Below are 14,435 nucleotides of genomic sequence, written 5' to 3' on the forward strand. Positions count from 1 at the left end.
TTTTTTTATAAAGTTTCATTAAGTTATGAGCATTAGAAGACAGGAAGATCTTTGATAAGATTATTTTTTATTGAATTTTATTGTGTTGTAGGTCTGTATTCTTTTACTACACATAGCTAAAATATCTTTGCATAGATATTATTTTCAACATTATTAATAAAAAGTTAATCTCAATTTTAGTTTTATTTAATTTACCCAATTGAGAATGTTTATGCATAATGATGATAGTAGATATATTGGTTGCCAAACCAACAAATATCCCATCCTTCTTCCTTGCTAAAAAGTAATCTAGATGTTGTCGGGAATCAGGGACAAAGTGTCCATTCCCAGAGGATGTCTTGTAATTGACCAAAATCAATTATGATCATACCCCTTTTCTTTGTCAGTGAACTTTAAGAACTGTTATGTTGCTCAGTATCTCAAATGAAGTGAAAATAAGAATTTGTTATATTCGAGAGAAAAAAAATTTCTCCTTGATTCAAATGTATAGACCTTTGGTGAGAAGCCCCATCCTACAAAGCAGCTGAACTACATGGCCATATTTTGTTATTGAGAGGTGGCCTAATTCTGCAGAAATCATCCTGTTACCACATGAAGCAATCCAAGAAAATTTGACAGAACTTGATCAACTGCCTTGAAATCACTTAATTGATTAAATAACTAACCCTTGATTTTTTACCTGTGATCTTTTTATTATTTGGAGATTTTCTGTTCCATGGAACTTTAATATAGACTTCTTGCTGGCTTCAGTTTTCTCATCTGTAAAATTGGGATAATAAAAGTGTCTACATTAGAGAGGTAAATGAAGTATCCTCATTTAAAATAAACACAGGGAAAGTATTTAAAAATGCTTATTACACACAGGATGCTCAATAATACCAGTTATTGTTATATTTTTGTTGTCATAGTGAAACTTCTTTTATCAGTTGTTCTGTTACTTGCAACCAGTTCACATTAGCTGTTACAACTACACAAATTTCATACACATAGGAGGGCTCCTGCTGTTCCTGATGAGTAGTGAGTTAGCAGTTTCATGGCATATACTGTAATGACATGTTAGGTTTAGATCATGTATCTTTCAATTACATTCTAAGTTTCATCTAGTTTGATTAATTCATGTAAAATATTTTTCTTATTCTATACCTATTCAAAAGCATTAAGAAACTAAGTGTCCCTCATTTACCCCCTCCTGCCCCTCCCCCAAAAAACAAGCAAAGTAGAGCTAAGCAGAGAATTGACCTCTCTCAGTCATTCGTTTCTAATACTATTGTGCAATTCCTGATGTTGCCAAAGCAGTAATGCTTGTTTATGAACATATGTTCATCTAATTGTTTAATCATTCAACTTAGTTTTAATCATTTAAAGTATTTTTGAAATAAAATGGCATCTAAGTATAAGGAGATTCAAGATGCTGGTTGGGTACATGCCTGTGATAGTCCTCACTTGTGAACAAACCAATGTTAGTGAGGCTTCCATTTGATTATCTGGATTTGTCTGATTCTTACCTAGTCAATATAATCAGAAGTAGTGGACACAGGCCTGGCTGTTACTTAGCTGTCAGGAAACATCCTTTTTTTCTTTTCAAACTTCTTTTAAAAAGACAAACCACTTCAACGACATGACAGTGTACTACATGTCTCCTTGAGTCTTTCAGGGAGTAAAAGTGTACCACTTTAAGTGTAGAAAAAGAAAAATCATGTTGAAAATGGGGTAAAATTTGCACAGTAGTATAACTTTTAATTTTTATATTTCAATTATTTATAAAAATAAATAACCAGCTTAGCAGAAATAGATTTTTTCCCCAGAAGTCACGCTATATTTGTCACCATATATGTGTTCTTATTTCAAATAAAAGTTTAGTATCTTTAAAGCAAATGGGTTTGGTGACTAAAACTAAAAAAAAAAAAAAAGATTGAGCAATCAGATAAAATAATTATATTTCTTATACTACACAGACTTTCAAAGAAATCTGGATTGAATTAAGTGGTTTTTCCATGTTCCCACCATATATGTCAAATTCATCAAATTCACAGTAAGCACAAAACTATTTTAGGGCATTATTTTCATACTTGGTTTGATAGACAGTGTAAATTTCCCTTTCTACCATTGCAAGTGGAATAAAAAAGCAAGATAGTATATCAAATTTTAATAAAAATTATTTTTAATATGTTTGATTTCAGGTGTACAGCTTAGTGGTTAAACAATCATAGAGTTTACATAGCCTTCCCCTCACTATTTCCAGTACCACAAATGTCACCATACATACTTATCACCATATTATTGACCATACTTCCATGCTACACTTTACATCCCCATGACTATTTTATAACTACCAATTTCTGCTTCTTAATCCCTTCACCTCTTTCACTTAGTGCTCTAATCCCCACCCCCTTCTTCTGGCAACCACCAATTCTCTCTCTGTATCTATGAGTCTGTTTCAATTTTCTTTGTTCATTTATTTTGTTCTTCAGGTTCCACATATAAGTGAAATCATATAGTATTTGTCTTTCTCTGACTGATTTCACTTAGCAAAATACCCTCTAAGGTCATCTAGGCTGTCACAAATGGTAAATTTCATTTTTTATGGGTGAGTAATATTCCATTGTATATATGTACCACTTTTATACCCACTCATCTATTGATGGGCACTTGGGTTGCTTCTAGATATTGGCTATTAAATAACACTGCAATGATCATAAGGGTACATGTATTCTTTTGAACTAGTGTTTTGGGTTTCTTCAAATAAATCCTCAGAGGTGGAATCACTGGGTTGTAAGACAGTCCTATTTTAATCTTTTGAGGAAATTCCATAATGTTTTCCACAGTGGCTGCACCAAATCTTCATTCCCACCAACAGTGCACTAGAATTTCCTTTTCTCCACATCCTTGCCAGTACTTGTCATCTGTGAATTTATTGATGATTGCCATTCAGACAAGTGTGAGATGATACCTCATTGTGGTTTTAATTTGCATTTCTCTGACAACTATTGATGTTGAGCATCCTTTCATATTTCTATTGGCCATCTGTATGTTCTTTTTGGAGAAGTGTGTATTCAGATCTCCTGCCCATTTTAAAGTTGGATTTATTTCTTTCTTGTTGAGTAGTATAAGTTTTTTATAAGTTTTGGATATTAACCCCTTATCAGATGTATTATTGGTGAGTCTGTTCTCCTATTTAGCCTATTTGTTGACAGTTTCTTTTGTTGTGCAAAAACTTTAGTTTGATGTAATCCCATTTGTTTATTTTTCCTTTTGTTTCCCTTGCCCAAAGAGATACATCAGAAAAAAAAATACTGTTATGAGAAATGTCCAAGATTTTACTGCCTATATTTTCTTTGAGGGTTTCTATGGTTTTAAGTCTTACATTTCAGTCTTTAATCCATTTTGAATTTATTCATGTGTGAGGTGTAAGGAGGTGGTCTAGTTTCATTTTTTTTTGTTTGCACATATCTGTCCAATTTTCCCAGCACTATTTATTGAATAAACTTTCTTTACTCCATTGTATGGTCTTGCCTCTTTTATCAAATATTAATTGATTATAGATACATAAGTTTATTTCTAGGCTCTCCATTCTGTTCCATTTATCTATATGTCTGTTTTATACCACTAGTATGCTGTTTTGATTACTATGGCCTTGTAGCATAGTTATCTTTTTTAATTAAAGATTTCATTTATTTATTTTTAGAGAAAGGGCAAGGGGGGTAGAAAGAGATGGAGAAAAACAATGTGTGAGAGAAATATCAATCAGTTGCCTCTCCTATACACTCAGAAAACAGACAACACTCTCAACCCAGGCATGTGCCCTGACCAGGAATTGAACTGGTGACCTTTCGCTTTGCAGGACAATATTCAACCCACTGAGCCACACTGGCCAAGGCTGTAGTATAGTTTTATATTGGGAAGTGTGATGCACCGAACTTTGTTCTTTCTCAATATTGCTAAGGCTATTCACAGTTTTTTTGTGGTTACATGTAAGTGTTTAGATTATTTGTTCTAATTCTGTGAAATATGTCAATGATATTTTGATGGGGATTGCATTGAATCTATGGGTTTCTTTGGTAGTATAGACGTTTTAATTATGTTAATTCTTCCTATCAATGGATGTAGCATATGTTTCCCTTTATCTGTATCTTCTTTGATTTCTTTCTTCAGTGCCTTATAATTGTCCAAGTACAGTTCTTTCACATCCTTGGTTAAATTTATTCTTAGATTTTTTGGTGGAATTATAAATAGGATTGTTTTCTTAGTTTCCCTCTCTGACATTTTATTATTGCTATTTATATGTGCAACCAATTTCTGAATATTAATTTTGTATCCTGCTACTTTACTGAATTCATTTATGAGTTATAGTATAGTAGTTTTTCTTGTGGAGTCCTTAGAGCTCTCTTTATAAAGTATCATGTTATCCACAACTAATAAGGGATTTATGTCTGCTTTTCTAGTTTAGAAGCCTTTTATTTCTTCCTCTTGTTCCATTTGTTGGCATATAATTGTTGGCAAAAAAATAAGAGGGAAGGGGGGTGGGGAAAAGAAAGAAAGGTCAAGTCAAGGAACATGTATAAAGGATCCATGGACAAAGCCAAAGTGGGGAAGGATTGAAGGAGGGTGGGAGGCAGGGGGCAGGGGAAAGTGGTGGCAGGAAAATAGAGACAAATATATTTGAACAATAAAAAAAAAATTTTAAAAAGATTAAGATATGACCCATTAGCTTGATATTTTTAAAGGTAGAAGACCAAAATGAGAAATGAATGGGGGTTTAAATATCATGGATAACCAGAAGACACACTAGAAACCATACTTGAGAATCAGAGTTGAGTTAAGATTCAGTTACAAATGTCCATATTAGGCTCAATCTTGTTGACATGCCAACATATTCTTCTTTAAATTCAGTCTGTTGCGAACCACAATGAAATTTGTATATCGACAATTACATATCATTTTGCCCCCCAATTATCTTTTTCCACTCTTCAGGGACATTTTTAACAATGGTTCATGCCTGATAGGGACTGAATGTTTGTGTCCCCTAATGAATTTATATGTTGAAGCTCTTACCACCAATATGATGTTATTGGAGTAGGGCCATTGGTAGGGGAGGGTAATAAGTTTAAATGAGGTCATGAGGACAAAGCTGGCATGTTGGACTTAGTGTTCTTATAATGAAGGAAAGAGATATGAGATCTCTCATCATGCCTGAACCAAGGAAACACCTTATGAGGACAAATCCAGAAAGAAAACCTTCACAAAGAACCCTACTGTGCTGGCACCCTCACCTTGGACTTTTAGCCTCCAGAACTATAAGAAAGAAATATTTTGTTGTCCAAGCCACCTAGTCTATAGAATTTTGTCATAGCAGCATGAACTAAGATAATGCCCAATGTGACTTTTTAGATCCACAAGGTCAGCATTGCCAACGGCCTTATTATACACTTGATAGAGTTTATAGCAAGCATTTTAAATGATTAGCCTTTCATAAATAAATGATCCTTAGTTGAAGGCCATTTGAAATTTATTATTTTTTGTTAGAAGATGATGTTTCTAGGAGTTTTCACCAATGTGAATAAATCTGCAATGGCATCCTTTTATACTACAATAAGTATTAATAATTAGTTTATCAGATTTTTTAGCTGCCACCTGAAAATCTGGTATTTCTTGCTGGAATATGTGAAAGGGGAGAAATATTTTAAACTGAGTGAAGACATAGACACATAAATATCTCCTAAGAAGAAAAACATTTTTTTGAAGATTGTGAAAGGCCTGTCCCTTGCTTTATTTCTGGAGAAGTGTAAAGGGAGGAAATATTCACTTGAATTTGAATATTCACAATATTCAGCAAAATTGGAAGCAAAAGTAGCAACAATTCTATGACTCTCAGATTCTTTTGATCCATAAGGAATGCTTAAACTTCCTTGTTTGTCCATTCAGAAGTCTAATTTTTTCCTAGAGCAAGACCACTAATTTTTATTGAGATAAAAAAATAAAGAACAAATTCAGTAATACCAAATGGTGTTTAATGCAGAAAATAGGGCCAGATTTCTCCTTTCAAATGAAAATTTTATACTAAGATAGGTTTAGAAGTCATAGTTGTTTTTCTTCATGATTCAACTCCTCTCCTTCTCCTAAGAGGAACCCCAGAAATCTGAAGGTCATGTCTATCACTAACCAGATATACCATCCAGCCACCCTTCCACACAAGACTCTGATGACCAAGGGGTGGCCTAACTCAGCCTGTCCTCAGGAACAGAACATAGTGACTATGCTAATCAAGGAGAATGGGAACCGAGGATGCCAGCAGTCAAACACCATGTGCTGGGTCCAGGATGACTTGCACACCCAGGTAATTGCACAGTTTCTGACCACCATTGACAGGACTCTTAGAACACCAGTCTCACTGGATGATGCTGCATGTCTGCTCACCTTGATCATAAACAAAGTGAATACCATTCTCATAACAACTGAAATAAAGACAAAATTGAAGGTGGTGACCTGCAGGAGGCAGCAGTCCTGGTTGGGATTGGTGTGAATACTTTGGACTGAACAGGAGACTGCATCCACCCCACCTGCCTTTAATGCATTTGTTCTTTAATACAGGAGACTATATTTTGAACTTGAAGTTGAATTCCCACATTGGTTCTTGTCTGTCCTCAACAATTTTTCTGAACCAGGAAAGCAAGCTTTTGGAATTCTTTAAAGTGCTGAGCAGGCTTTCTGGAATGTCTAGGTTTTTTTTTTTTTTTTTTTTTTTTTTTTAAATATCTATGTTCATTTTATTAAATTATGTCATATTTTATGTTCTCGACATGTTATTAGAGTAGAAATTGAATGCAGTCTAGATCGGAGCACATAGAGTGTCAGTGGTATGTTGTGGAGTGAGAGTAGTTCATGAGGCCTTTGAAGCCACTTAGGCTCCAAAACTACCCATTTTTATTGTACCATATATATCAAACACCTTGATTATTAATTGTGCTTCATAAGAGCTTCTTTAGTAGAAGAGTTCATTCTCTAGGCCAACTCAGTTACCAAAAGGGAATATCTTTTCATTTTTTGACATTTTTATTGAGGTTTAATTTATATGCAATATACTGTACGTGAAAAAAAGTGTGAAATTAAATGTCTTGGGATAAGAATACTCCTATGAATCTATCACCACACTCAAGGAAATGCACATACACATCATCCAAAAGTTTCCCTGTGTCCTTGACAATCGATCATTTTCTTCCCCTACCTAGATTCTCAGCTTCACATGTCAGTTAAGGGAGTCCTTCTACCTCACCAGTGCTCCCATTTCTTCAACATTGACCTGGAAACTTTCTCAAGATCGAAATATGGGAAAATTTTAGAGATTTCATTATGCTTCCCATCTTTCTGGGGTCACTGTTCTTCATTTTCTGATGTCCAGGATCTTGAAAACTATTAGTTAACTTATTTTTTTCAGGGTTTTGTTGTTGTTTTTCCTGTTTTTTTGTTGTTGTCATTGTTACTCATTCAGATGGGAGCCTAAATATAGTCCCTGTAATTTTGTCTTGTCTAGGAGATATTTTTAATTAATTAGTCAGGGTTGTTTTTTTTTTCTTTTTATAACAACTCACTTTACATGAAGCCAAAACATTTCCATCATTCAGAAACTTAGAAGAGTATAGAGATTACACTGCCTAGTGTTAGAGCTGCTACTGAAGTTTCTGTAAGTACCATGTTTTGACTACCTACCCTGTAACTAACAGTGTTGTGCATCACCAAAAACACACATGTACACACACATACCCATGCACACTCACACATAGGCAGTCCACTGCAAGTAGACCCTTCCTGTTTATGTTCAGTGGAAACTGACCATGTCACAATAGATAATCCTGACAATTAAGATTCTATTCCAAATTAATCATGACTTGGGGTTATCTGCAATATTGTTAATGCCCTTATCTAATTTGGCTACAAGTTATTGATATATGGCACAATACATATTTTAAACATGAACAGGAGTGGGCAAATGTAAGTGTACATTTGTGAGATTGCAAGACAGTATTCTTGCATTATTATTTTTTTTGTTTTGTTTTTTTTTAAAAATTAATTTATTTACTTTTTAAATACATTTGTCTCTGCCTTCCCCCCCCTCTTTCCCTTGCCCCCTCCCACCTTCCCTCCCTCAGCTCTTCCCCTTTGGTTTTGTCCATGAGTCCTTGCTATATGTTCCTTGACTTTCCCCTTCCCTTCCCTTTCCCTGCCCCCCCCTTCCCTCTTGTCTCTGTTGATTTCTTTTCCTTTCAGTGTTGCTGGTCATATTTGCCTTGCTTCTTTGCATTGTTGGTTAGGTTCCGCTTATAGGTGAGATCATATGGTATTTGTCTTTCGCCCCCTGGCTTATTTCGCTTAGCATGATGCTCTCCAGTTCCATCCATGCTGTTGGTTTTGGGAGATTCATGCAGGAAAGTGCTCATACATATGGTACAGAGATTGCATCACACATGCTAGGTGGCAGTGCAGCTTCTCCATGGACTCTGGTCATAGGCACCAAGGCATCTAGTGTGTAGTGCCTGAAACAACACATTATTCATAATCAATTTATGACCTGTCTGTCCTGCTCCACATCCATATCCTATGACTCTTGATTTCTGTATGACTTTTCTTGCCAGTAGTTAGCTTGTCCCCAATGCTCTATCTCACACATAAATTACTACCTCCTTCACTTTTCAGCTACTTTTGCTCCTTTGCTATGTGAAACTCGATTCATGTATACCCTATAATCCTGTACTTCTCCATCCTTTTTTTTTACTTTATTTTTATTGTTGACACTATTACAAATGTCCTTCTTTTCCCCCCTTCTTAGCTCACCTTCACCCAGCCCCCATGCCTGTTCCTTCTGGCCATCAGCTCACTGTTGTCTGTGTCTATGAATTATGATCATATGTTCCTTAGCTAATCTCATCACCTTCTTTCATCCAGTTCTCCTCTCCCCTCTTTTCTGACAGCTCTCAGTCTGTTCCATGTGTCCAGGCCTCTGTTTCTATTTTGTTCATCAGTTTATTGCATTGATTAGATTCCATGTATAGGTGAGATCATATGGTACTTGTCTTTCATTGACTGGCTTATTTCACTTAGCAAAACAATCTCCAGGTCCATCCATGCTCTTGCAAAAGGTAAGAGTTCCTTTTTTGATGGCCACGTAGTATTTCATTGTGTAAGTGTACCACATTTTTATCCACTCATCCGCTGATGGGAACCTAGGCTGTTTCCAGATCTTGGCTATTTTAAATAACACCACAATGAACATAAGTTTGCATATATTCTTTCAAGTTAGTGTTTCAATATTCTTAGGGTATATCTTGAGAAGTGGGATCACTGGGTCAAAAGGCAGCTTCATTTTTAATTTTTTGAGGATATTTCTAATTTTCAGTATCTCACCCTAGAAAAGGGCAAGTGTTTGCCTTAACAGAGTACAATGTACTTCAGACCCTGTTATGGGGGAAGAGCCTCCAAGTTCTCCGGTCACATGTCTCAGCAAATTCCCTCCTCTCTCACTGTCATATTCTCACTGAGTTCATAATCTTCTTCACTAAACTTCTACACCCAGTATCAAGAGGTGGCACTCTTATTAATCACATTGGTAACCCTGCCTTTGCCAGTACACTGCATGTAGGGCAGCATACGTACTTCAAGATGACTAGCAAATCTAAGAAACTAATGCAGTTGAGAAGGCAAATAGATGGGCATCCGTAGTTTTTGAAAATTCTAGCTAAGATAACCACCTGTGGGAAATGTCAGACAATTTTTCTGAAACCTGAAGGAAGACTTTTTGCAGCGACTAGATACTGGATCAGAAGAGGAGACAACCACAGGTGCTCAAGGACCCCAAAGCCAGCCCTTATGGGAGCTTCAAGACAGCTCTGCCTGGCTCCTTGGCCATGCTGTTCTTTGGGCCACAGCTGTCTTGACCTAAAAAAAGCATTCTGACATCATCTACACACTATGGAAATGAACAATGTTTCAGTCCATTATATATTTAAAGGCATTGTTTATTTGATCTCCAAAATAAACCATAAGACAAACCCAAAGTCATACAAAGATATTTATTTGTTTGTTTGTTTGTTTGTTTATTTCAGGTGTTCTTCAAGGAAGCACTGCTAAGACACACAGCAGAGTATTTAGATATATTAATCTGTCACAGGAAGGAAGTAAAGATTTGGAAACTACAGTGCAGTCTACCGTAGTCTCCCTTTGTGTTCACAAGTGTTAACTTCCCTAACATATGCAAAATCCTCATCATAACCAAGATATATCAATAATGTTCTTGTCATCCAATAACTGCATGAATCTCAATGTTCAGAAGCTCTCTGTATTATGAATATATGCAGTTTTTCCTCAAAAACCTATGAAGTAAAAAGGCAATTTATCTGTCTTCCATACCCCAAATAAAACAGGGTCAGTACAAACAGTTAAAAATTCCATTTAGAAAGGATACAAGGAGGTACATAGAAGACTGGTTCATAATAATTCTGAAATCCTTTGGGGAAAAGGTTGAAAACTTTCCCTACCCAGAGTTGTGTGAATAACTCTTGATTAAGCTGCTACTTAAGCTTCTTGTGAATAGGTTCCAACAACTCTTTTCTTTGACTTATGAGGCCATGCTTGTTATATGATATGATCATCTATTATATATAAATAACCTCAAGTTGCTCACTTCTACCTTAGAAAAGAGCATTCCTTGATAGAAGATAGTTTTCTTTTGGAAGATTAGCTACAAAAGAGATTGTGTGTGTGTGCATACATTATAATAAGCCTGTTAACATATTTACTTTCTCATAAATTATCAGGAAAATTCAAACAAACCAAAAACATTAAAAAAGTGATAACATTCTCACATATTTGTCAAAAGTAGTTTATATCTAATGTTGTAGAATTTGCAGAGAAACTGTCCCTTATATTGTTGATGACAGTGTAAATTGTTAAACCCTCTTAAGGGCAATGTGCCAGTGTCTATAATAAAAAACTATAATATACACCCTTTGAGAGTAATTGTTGACTTCCAGGCAAGGTGGAGGCATAGGTAGATACACATTACCTCCTTGCACAACCAAAATAAGGATAACAACAGATTTAAAAACAGAAAATAACCAGAACTGCCAGAAAATTGAACTGTATGGAAGTTTGACAACCAAGGAGTTAAAAAAGAAACATTTATCCAGACTGGTAGGAGGGGCAGAAATGGGCAGCTGGGGCAGAGAAGATGCACAGTATTGCATTTTCATGCAGATAAACCAGGAGGAACAGATGGGGAGAGACCATGCAACTCAGGGTTCCAGCTGGGGCAAAGAAAGCTTCAAAACCTCTGGCTGTAAAAATCTGTGGAGGATGCAGAAGTGAGAGAAACTCCCAGCCTCACAGGAGAGTTAGTTGAAGAGATCTACAGGGTCCTAGAACATACACAAACCCGTGCACTCAGTCATGAGCACTAGAAGGGCCTAATTTGCTTGTGGGTAGTGGGGGAAGTTACTAAAATCCTTCTGAAAGCTTAGCAAGGGACACTGATCCCACTCAGACCCCTCCCCTACATACAGCAGCACAATGCAGTGACCTGGGTTGCCTTTCCCTGGTGAATACCTAGGGCTCTGCCTCTTCCAATATAGCCAGATCTCTGAGACAAAGAAATATGGCCCAAATGAAAGAATAGATCAAAGCTCCAAAAATAGAACTAAGTGATGAACAGATAGCCAACCTATCAGTTACACAGTTCAAAACACTGGTAGTCAGGATGCTCACAAAAGTGGTGGAGTATGGATGCAAAATGAAGGAAAAAGTGAAAGCTATGCAAAGTGAAATAAAGAAAAATATACAGGGAACCAACAGTAAACGGAAGGAAACCAGGACTCAGATCAACAATTGGGAGCAGAAGGAAGAGATAAACATTCAACCAGGAGAGAATGAAGAAACAAGAATTTTAAAAAATGTGGAAAGGATTAGGAACCTTTGGGACAACTTTAAAAGTTCCAACATCTGAATTATAGGGATGCCAGAAGGAGAAGAGAAAGAGAAAGAAATTGGAAACTTATTTGAAAAAAATAATGAAGGAGTACTTCCCCAGTCTGGCCAAGGAAATGGACTTCCAGGAAATCCAGGAAGCTCAGTCCCAAAGAAGTTGGACCCAAGGAAGATCACACCAAGGCACATCATAATTACATTACCCAAGATTAATGATAAGGAGAGAATCATAAAAGCAGCAAGAGAAAAGGAGACAGTTCCCTACAAAGTTCCCATAAGACTATTAGCTGATTTCTCAAAAGAAACCTTGCAGGGACGAAGGGGCTACAAAAAAGTATTCAAAGTCATGAAAGACAAGGACCTGCATTTAAAATTAACCTATCCAGCAATGCTATCATTTAGAATGGAAGGGAAGATAAAGTGCTTCCCAGATAAGGAAATGTTAAAAGAGTTCACATCACCAAGCCCTTCTTATATGAAATGTTAAAGGGACTTATCTAAGAAAAAGAAGTAGATCAAAAAACTATGAACAGTAGAATGACAACAAACTCACAACTATCAACAACTGAACCTAAAGAAAACAAACAAAATCCAAGCAGACAACTAAAACAGGAATATAATCACAGAAATGGAGATCAGAGTGGGTGGAGGGGGAAGAATGGGGATCAGAGTGGGTACAGGGAATAAGAAGCATAAATAGTAGATACACAATAGACAGGAGGAGGTTAAGAATAATACAGGAAATGGAGAATCCAAATAATTTATATGTTCATGACCCACGGACATGAACTATGGTGGGAAGGATGCTGGTGGAAGGGAGGATGCAGGGCAGAAGGGTATAAAGGGTAGAAAAAAATGGGTCAAGTGTAATAGCATAATCAATAAAACATTTAAAAAATAAAAAGTATGTATCCTTTGAATATTTGCTGAGAATTTATCTACCGGACATACTATCAAAAAATGTCAAAGTATATATGTGAAGACTTTATTGTATCATATTGCAATGACAAAAATTTTTAAAGTAATCAACATTTCCATTAATATATCACTTTCTAAATATTGAGTATTACCTACAGCAGAAACCTCTGTAATTACTGAAAGGAATAAAGGAGATTAGTATTTGCAAACATGAGAATATGTCCGATATACATTCTTAAGTGGAAAAGAAAACAAAGTGAACAATGTATATTGGACTAATAATTCCTCTTAAAAATATGTTCAAGCACTGTTTTTTACTGACAGCACACAACACACACATTTTTTTTCCACTAGAGAGACATAAATGAACAAGTTAATAAGGTTTGGTTTGAGGGAGATGTCTACTATTGTGTCTTTTATGACTTACAAATTTAAAAAAATTACACTCAATATGTATTAGTCTGTATTTGCCTCAGATGTACATCATAGTGGTTAGAAAATCATGACTTAACAGTGTGGTCTCCCTGATGTTTCAAGTACCCGCCTGGCTCCATACATCGTTATTATATTATTTACTATATGTCCTGTGCTGTACTTCACATCTCTATGACTATTCTGTAACTACCAATTTGTACTTAATCCCTTCACCTTTTTCACTCAAAAAAATCTCTCCAATTGATTGCCTTTTCTACATCTCCACAACCATAACTTACTAACCACAAAACTATTAACAATACCTATTGTAGTGCTCCAATAGCTACTTAACTAGTTTCATCAGAAAATCCTTTGTACCCATTCCAATATTTTCTCCACATAGCAAAGAGTAAGATTTTTAAGTGCAAATTTCATTATTTCATTGTCTCAATGTCATTTCTCTTTGCAGCTCCCTAATTAGTAAATCAAACTTCTTAACATTGCCAGGTCCTTGACTACTTCTCTCCTATTTCATACTCTACTTTTCTCCCCACTTTATTCCTGGTATACTGGCTATCTCTCATTTCCTTAAATATACCAAGTTTTATCCTACCTCAGGCATTTGCCCATGTTCGTTTATCAAACCAAATCCCTTAACATAGCTCATTTTTTAAGATATCTTAGCTATCATTTTTGGTTCTGGTCCCTTGAAAAATAGATTATATTCTTCATTATACAATTCTATAGTACTCAGTGCTCTGCCACTAGTAATTATTACATGGGCCTTTCATTCTTCTACCGTTAAAGTATAAACTTTATGAGGGAAGGAATAGTGATTGTATGTTAATTGTTGTGTCATCATTACCTGGCATATTGTAAACCTGTTGGAAATAAATTACATGTATCGATGTACTATAGTCTATTCTATTGATAAATAAAAATAAGTTTCAGAAAAAAATTACAATAAGCAAGTATTACTTAAAATGAAAGAAAAAAAAATTGCACAAGGGTCACCCTGCCTATCAAGAGTTAGTTAATGATTAAGAAAATATTTTATATGTGCCAATTGAATAAACAGATTTTAAGACTTTCTAGTATAGGATAAAGGATGCAAAATAGAAAGTCATAGAACA

At 35.6% G+C, this 14,435-nt stretch overlaps 1 pseudogene; it reads right to left on the minus strand.

Moving 5' to 3' along the window:
- Nucleotides 1–6,231: 6,231 nt before the first annotated feature.
- On the minus strand, nucleotides 6,232–13,932 carry LOC129071621 (putative transmembrane protein 183BP; annotated as a pseudogene).
- Nucleotides 13,933–14,435: the final 503 nt, after the last annotated feature.

Source organism: Pteronotus mesoamericanus, unplaced genomic scaffold (genome assembly GCF_021234165.1).
Source record: "Pteronotus mesoamericanus isolate MK-2021 breed Mesoamerican mustached bat unplaced genomic scaffold, CSHL_Meso_final contig_27, whole genome shotgun sequence".
NCBI lineage: Eukaryota > Metazoa > Chordata > Mammalia > Chiroptera > Mormoopidae > Pteronotus > Pteronotus mesoamericanus.